Below are 7,500 nucleotides of genomic sequence, written 5' to 3' on the forward strand. Positions count from 1 at the left end.
CTTAACCTAACTGTGGTTGTACCACATTATCCCTTAACCTAACTGTGGTTGTACCACATTATCCCTTAACCTAACTGTGGTTGTACCACATTATCCCTTAACCTAACTGTGGTTGTACCACATTATCCCTTAACCTAACTGTGGTTGTACCACATTATCCCTTAACCTAACTGTGGTTGTACCACATTATCCCTTAACCTAACTGTGGTTGTACCACATTATCCCTTAACCTAACTGTGGTTGTACCACATTATCCCTTAACCTAACTGTGGTTGTACCACATTATCCCTTAACCTAACTGTGGTTGTACCACATTATCCCTTAACCTAACTGTGGTTGTACCACATTATCCCTTAACCTAACTGTGGTTGTACCACATTATCCCTTAACCTAACTGTGGTTGTACCACATTATCCCTTAACCTAACTGTGGTTGTACCACATTATCCCTTAACCTAACTCAAGTTGTCCCTTAACCTAACTCAAGTTGTCCCTTAACCTAACTCAAGTTGTCCCTTAACCTAACTCAAGTTGTCCCTTAACCTAACTCAAGTTGTCCCTTAACCTAACTCAAGTTGTCCCTTAACCTAACTCAAGTTGTCCCTTAACCTAACTCAAGTTGTCCCTTAACCTAACTCAAGTTGTCCCTTAACCTAACTCAAGTTGTCCCTTAACCTAACTCAAGTTGTCCCTTAACCTAACTCAAGTTGTCCCTTAACCTAACTCAAGTTGTCCCTTAACCTAACTCAAGTTGTCCCTTAACCTAACTCAAGTTGTCCCTTAACCTAACTCAAGTTGTCCCTTAACCTAACTCAAGTTGTCCCTTAACCTAACTCAAGTTGTCCCTTAACCTAACTCAAGTTGTCCCTTAACCTAACTCAAGTTGTCCCTTAACCTAACTCAAGTTGTCCCTTAACCTAACTCAAGTTGTCCCTTAACCTAACTCAAGTTGTCCCTTAACCTAACTCAAGTTGTCCCTTAACCTAACTCAAGTTGTCCCTTAACCTAACTCAAGTTGTCCCTTAACCTAACTCAAGTTGTCCCTTAACCTAACTCAAGTTGTCCCTTAACCTAACTCAAGTTGTCCCTTAACCTAACCCACGTTGTCCCTTAACCTAACCCACGTTGTCCCTTAACCTAACCCACGTTGTCCCTTAACCTAACCCACGTTGTCCCTTAACCTAACCCACGTTGTCCCTTAACCTAACCCACGTTGTCCCTTAACCTAACCCACGTTGTCCCTTAACCTAACCCACGTTGTCCCTTAACCTAACCCACGTTGTCCCTTAACCTAACCCACGTTGTCCCTTAACCTAACCCACGTTGTCCCTTAACCTAACCCACGTTGTCCCTTAACCTAACCCACGTTGTCCCTTAACCTAACCCACGTTGTCCCTTAACCTAACCCACGTTGTCCCTTAACCTAACCCACGTTGTCCCTTAACCTAACCCACGTTGTCCCTTAACCTAACCCACGTTGTCCCTTAACCTAACCCACGTTGTCCCTTAACCTAACCCACGTTGTCCCTTAACCTAACCCACGTTGTCCCTTAACCTAACCCACGTTGTCCCTTAACCTAACCCACGTTGTCCCTTAACCTAACCCACGTTGTCCCTTAACCTAACCCACGTTGTCCCTTAACCTAACCCACGTTGTCCCTTAACCTAACCCACGTTGTCCCTTAACCTAACCCACGTTGTCCCTTAACCTAACCCACGTTGTCCCTTAACCTAACCCACGTTGTCCCTTAACCTAACCCACGTTGTCCCTTAACCTAACCCACGTTGTCCCTTAACCTAACCCACGTTGTCCCTTAACCTAACCCACGTTGTCCCTTAACCTAACCCACGTTGTCCCTTAACCTAACCCACGTTGTCCCTTAACCTAACCCACGTTGTCCCTTAACCTAACCCACGTTGTCCCTTAACCTAACCCACGTTGTCCCTTAACCTAACCCACGTTGTCCCTTAACCTAACCCACGTTGTCCCTTAACCTAACCCACGTTGTCCCTTAACCTAACCCACGTTGTCCCTTAACCTAACCCACGTTGTCCCTTAACCTAACCCACGTTGTCCCTTAACCTAACCCACGTTGTCCCTTAACCTAACCCACGTTGTCCCTTAACCTAACCCACGTTGTCCCTTAACCTAACCCACGTTGTCCCTTAACCTAACCCACGTTGTCCCTTTGCCTAACATAGTTCACTGCTCGGAATCTCTGGTGTCGTTGTTATCCTCATGTAGATGTCTTGCGAGTGTTGCTTACTTTCCACATATTCCCGCTATCCACTGTCAATTGTACTGCAATAGGACTATATCGCCCCCCCCCCCCCTCCCTCTGTCCCCCTCTTTGTGTCTCTGTCCTCTCAAGCTGGTCGGTCTGGCGTTTGAGTGTTAAATGAGCCTCGCAGCTGTTCAGTTGCATTCAGATGTCGACGCCCTCAGTGTACGTCGTGGTATGGTCTGTGTCCATTGTCCGCTGATGTCGTACGCGTAACCCACACGCTGTACCGATCATCGGTCGTTACGTACAGAGTGAAGTAGTGTGATACGTGTGACCGTACGCTGGCTGTGCCCAACGGTGTCGAATCTCAATTTCCATATGATGTGCTCGATGCTACTTGTCTCGTCTCCCAATAACAGCTAGGTTGCACTGTGGTACGCCGTAGAGGCGTGTGGGAGGAACGTACGAACGCATTGTATGTCACCCTGGGTCGCTGGGGGTGGTGGTGCGGTGAGTCAGGTCAGGTCAGGTCAGCGTGAGCCGTCTGATGTAGTGACGCGTGTATTCCGACTTTGTCGTATTGCCTCACACAAAGTGCTACCCTGGTGGACCGCGTTCCATATCTGGGACATGCCGCAGATGCCGGTTGACAGTGGATCGCGGAAGGGACATCGCATACGTGCGCGGGCCACCTTCCACGTGTTCTCTTCTGCACATGTCGCAGTGTGTATGTGGTCTGATGTAGCGTGTCGTGACACATGACATCCTGGCATGCAAGAATTGTTGAATTCGCAAATGTAGGTGGACATCTACGTTTACTGCCCAAGATACGCAAATGAACTGGAAATCCGTTGTTGAGCGGTTGTTCACGCTGGAGGTGAATCTGTGATGGCGACGATCGGTACAGCTATTAACCGGTTGTTTCAGCGGTACCCGCCACATCCACACACGTGACTAGGCCCATGTGGGTATGAAGCGATACGCGGCGGTGGCTTGGTGGGACTGTTCCCGGCCGGTGAAGGGGGGCCGCCCGGCGTGTTGGCCGCGCGCTGCGTGGGCGCACGCGCAACAGGCGGCTGGTGGGGGGCGCCGAGTGGCAGGAGCGCCAGCCGACGGGCCCGGCAGGCGGCGCAGCTACGCTGCGGCGCACCCTGCACGCGGCGCCTGGCGGCCAAAGTTGGTTCAGCCGAGCCCGGTGCGAAGCGCGGTGGACATCTGCAGTGTGCTGGTCTGATTGAGGACTGTGTGCGTTGAGGATGCGCCGCCGCCTGGCACTCGGCGCCGCGACGCCGTCTGCTGCTCGGTCGCCCCAGCGGTTCTCGCAGGTGGTTTGTATCGCAGTTGTGCGGACGTGTTGGCGCGTGCGCTGTGCTGGGAGAGTTCGCTTCTGCACCCAAGTGGGGCTTTGCCCTTGTGTGGCGCTGGCGTTGGAGCTGCCGGTCACCATAGGTGGCGCGTGTTGTCTCCCGCCGGCAATGCCACGACAGCACGCTCCCGGGCCTCTGTCGGCAGCGGCAAGCTCAGTTGGGAGCAAGGGTGTTCTCACTAAAACCGTCTACTCGCCTAACTCCGGGCGATTGCGCCTCTCTCGAAACCGACCAAGTACCTAGGACGGCGCTGCGCGCCGCCGGGACCTGAGAGGGTTTCGAGGTGTATCGTGCAGGGGAGCTCGGCCTCCTCCTGTTTGCAGAATAATTGAGCGGACGCTTGCGTGTTCGCGCGGGCCCCCGGGACACACTCCCGGGCGGCCGGCTGCTCAGCTCTAGTTGACGCAGCTCCCTGGTTGATCCTGCCAGTAGTCATATGCTTGTCTCAAAGATTAAGCCATGCATGTCTCAGTACAAGCCGCATTAAGGTGAAACCGCGAATGGCTCATTAAATCAGTTATGGTTCCTTAGATCGTACCCACGTTACTTGGATAACTGTGGTAATTCTAGAGCTAATACATGCAAACAGAGTCCCGACCAGAGATGGAAGGGACGCTTTTATTAGATCAAAACCAATCGGATTGGCTTGTCTGGTCCGTTTGCCTTGGTGACTCTGAATAACTTTGGGCTGATCGCACGGTCCTCGTACCGGCGACGCATCTTTCAAATGTCTGCCTTATCAACTGTCGATGGTAGGTTCTGCGCCTACCATGGTTGTAACGGGTAACGGGGAATCAGGGTTCGATTCCGGAGAGGGAGCCTGAGAAACGGCTACCACATCCAAGGAAGGCAGCAGGCGCGCAAATTACCCACTCCCGGCACGGGGAGGTAGTGACGAAAAATAACGATACGGGACTCATCCGAGGCCCCGTAATCGGAATGAGTACACTTTAAATCCTTTAACGAGTATCTATTGGAGGGCAAGTCTGGTGCCAGCAGCCGCGGTAATTCCAGCTCCAATAGCGTATATTAAAGTTGTTGCGGTTAAAAAGCTCGTAGTTGGATTTGTGTCCCACGCTGTTGGTTCACCGCCCGTCGGTGTTTAACTGGCATGTATCGTGGGACGTCCTGCCGGTGGGGCGAGCCGAAGGGGTGCTTTCGCGTCCCGAGGCGGACCCCGTTTAAATCCTACCAGGGTGCTCTTTGTTGAGTGTCTCGGTGGGCCGGCACGTTTACTTTGAACAAATTAGAGTGCTTAAAGCAGGCAAGCCCGCCTGAATACTGTGTGCATGGAATAATGGAATAGGACCTCGGTTCTATTTTGTTGGTTTTCGGAACCCGAGGTAATGATTAATAGGGACAGGCGGGGGCATTCGTATTGCGACGTTAGAGGTGAAATTCTTGGATCGTCGCAAGACGAACAGAAGCGAAAGCATTTGCCAAGTATGTTTTCATTAATCAAGAACGAAAGTTAGAGGTTCGAAGGCGATCAGATACCGCCCTAGTTCTAACCATAAACGATGCCAGCCAGCGATCCGCCGCAGTTCCTCCGATGACTCGGCGGGCAGCCTCCGGGAAACCAAAGCTTTTGGGTTCCGGGGGAAGTATGGTTGCAAAGCTGAAACTTAAAGGAATTGACGGAAGGGCACCACCAGGAGTGGAGCCTGCGGCTTAATTTGACTCAACACGGGAAACCTCACCAGGCCCGGACACCGGAAGGATTGACAGATTGATAGCTCTTTCTTGATTCGGTGGGTGGTGGTGCATGGCCGTTCTTAGTTGGTGGAGCGATTTGTCTGGTTAATTCCGATAACGAACGAGACTCTAGCCTGCTAACTAGTCGCGTGACATCCTTCGTGCTGTCAGCGATTACTTTTCTTCTTAGAGGGACAGGCGGCTTCTAGCCGCACGAGATTGAGCAATAACAGGTCTGTGATGCCCTTAGATGTTCTGGGCCGCACGCGCGCTACACTGAAGGAATCAGCGTGTCTTCCTAGGCCGAAAGGTCGGGGTAACCCGCTGAACCTCCTTCGTGCTAGGGATTGGGGCTTGCAATTGTTCCCCATGAACGAGGAATTCCCAGTAAGCGCGAGTCATAAGCTCGCGTTGATTACGTCCCTGCCCTTTGTACACACCGCCCGTCGCTACTACCGATTGAATGATTTAGTGAGGTCTTCGGACTGGTACGCGGCATCGACTCTGTCGTTGCCGATGCTACCGGAAAGATGACCAAACTTGATCATTTAGAGGAAGTAAAAGTCGTAACAAGGTTTCCGTAGGTGAACCTGCGGAAGGATCATTACCGACTAGACTGCATGTCTTTCGATGTGCGTGTCGTGTCGCGCAACACGCTACCTGTACGGCAGTGGCCGTGCGCCGCGTGCGGAACCACGCGTGCCTCTCAAAACTAGCGGAAGTGTTGTTGTTGTTGTTGTTGTGTGGTACGAGCGCTGAAGCTCTGGAGCGGCTGGCCTGCGGTACCTGGCGCCTGGCGCCGGTTTTGAATGACGTTCGCCCGAGTGCCTGTCCGCTCCGGTGTGGAGCCGTACGACGCCCATCGGCTGTGAGGCCGTTGGACACAAAAAAAATAGTGGAACAGGGGCCGTCAGACGCCTCAGTCCCGCAAATGCTACTGTCTTGAAAGAGACAGTGGGAGACTGAAAAGGAAAAGATCACCCAGGACGGTGGATCACTCGGCTCGTGGGTCGATGAAGAACGCAGCAAATTGCGCGTCGACATGTGAACTGCAGGACACATGAACATCGACGTTTCGAACGCACATTGCGGTCCATGGATTCCGTTCCCGGGCCACGTCTGGCTGAGGGTCGGCTACGTATACTGAAGCGCGCGGCGTTTGTCCCGCTTCGGAGACGTGGGAGTGTCGTGGTCGCCTGTGTGGCCGGCCGCGTCTCCTTAAACGTGCGATGCGCGCCCGTCGCCTGGCGGTTCGCATACCGGTACTTTCTCGGTAGCGTGCACAGCCGGCTGGCGGTGTGGCGTGCGACACCTCGTACAACGACCTCAGAGCAGGCGAGACTACCCGCTGAATTTAAGCATATTACTAAGCGGAGGAAAAGAAACTAACAAGGATTCCCCCAGTAGCGGCGAGCGAACAGGGAAGAGTCCAGCACCGAACCCCGCAGGCTGCCGCCTGTCGTGGCATGTGGTGTTTGGGAGGGTCCACTACCCCGACGCCTCGCGCCGAGCCCAAGTCCAACTTGAATGAGGCCACGGCCCGTAGAGGGTGCCAGGCCCGTAGCGGCCGGTGCGAGCGTCGGCGGGACCTCTCCTTCGAGTCGGGTTGCTTGAGAGTGCAGCTCCAAGTGGGTGGTAAACTCCATCTGAGACTAAATATGACCACGAGACCGATAGCGAACAAGTACCGTGAGGGAAAGTTGAAAAGAACTTTGAAGAGAGAGTTCAAAAGTACGTGAAACCGTTCTGGGGTAAACGTGAGAAGTCCGAAAGGTCGAACGGGTGAGATTCACGCCCATCCGGCCACTGGCCCCCGCCCTCGGCAGATGGGGCCGGCCGCCCGCGCGGAGCAATCCGCGGCGGGGTCGTGTCCGGTTGCCTTTCCACTCGCCGCGGGGTGGGGCCGTTCCGGTGTGCGGTGGGCCGCACTTCTCCCCTAGTAGGACGTCGCGACCCGCTGGGTGCCGGCCTACGGCCCGGGTGCGCAGCCTGTCCTTCCGCGGGCCTCGGTTCGCGTCTGTTGGGCAGAGCCCCGGTGTCCTGGCTGGCTGCTCGGCGGTATATCTGGAGGAGTCGATTCGCCCCTTTGGGCGCTCGGGCTCCCGGCAAGCGCGCGCGGTTCTTCCCGGATGACGGACCTACCTGGCCCGGCCCCGGACCCGCGCCGCTGTTGGCTCGGGATGCTCTCGGGCGGAATAATCGCTCCCGTCAGCG

The 7,500-nt window shown here is 54.0% G+C and overlaps 2 non-coding genes and 1 pseudogene across 2 annotated transcripts; all 3 read left to right on the forward strand.

The window, feature by feature from the left end:
• The first annotated feature begins 4,000 nt into the window (after positions 1-4,000).
• On the forward strand, positions 4,001-5,893 carry LOC126323801 (small subunit ribosomal RNA). Its single transcript, XR_007559669.1, has one exon. It is a non-coding gene; the product is annotated as a small subunit ribosomal RNA (ribosomal RNA).
• A 371-nt stretch (positions 5,894-6,264) lies between these two features.
• LOC126323800 (5.8S ribosomal RNA) lies at positions 6,265-6,419 on the forward strand. Its single transcript, XR_007559668.1, has one exon. It is a non-coding gene; the product is annotated as a 5.8S ribosomal RNA (ribosomal RNA).
• Positions 6,420-6,607: 188 nt separating this feature from the next.
• Positions 6,608-7,500, forward strand: part of LOC126323798 (large subunit ribosomal RNA) — a pseudogene marked incomplete at its 3' end in the record, with an annotated part of 3,085 nt that continues 2,192 nt past the window's right edge.

This window comes from Schistocerca gregaria, unplaced genomic scaffold, assembly GCF_023897955.1.
Source record: "Schistocerca gregaria isolate iqSchGreg1 unplaced genomic scaffold, iqSchGreg1.2 ptg000868l, whole genome shotgun sequence".
Lineage (NCBI taxonomy): Eukaryota > Metazoa > Arthropoda > Insecta > Orthoptera > Acrididae > Schistocerca > Schistocerca gregaria.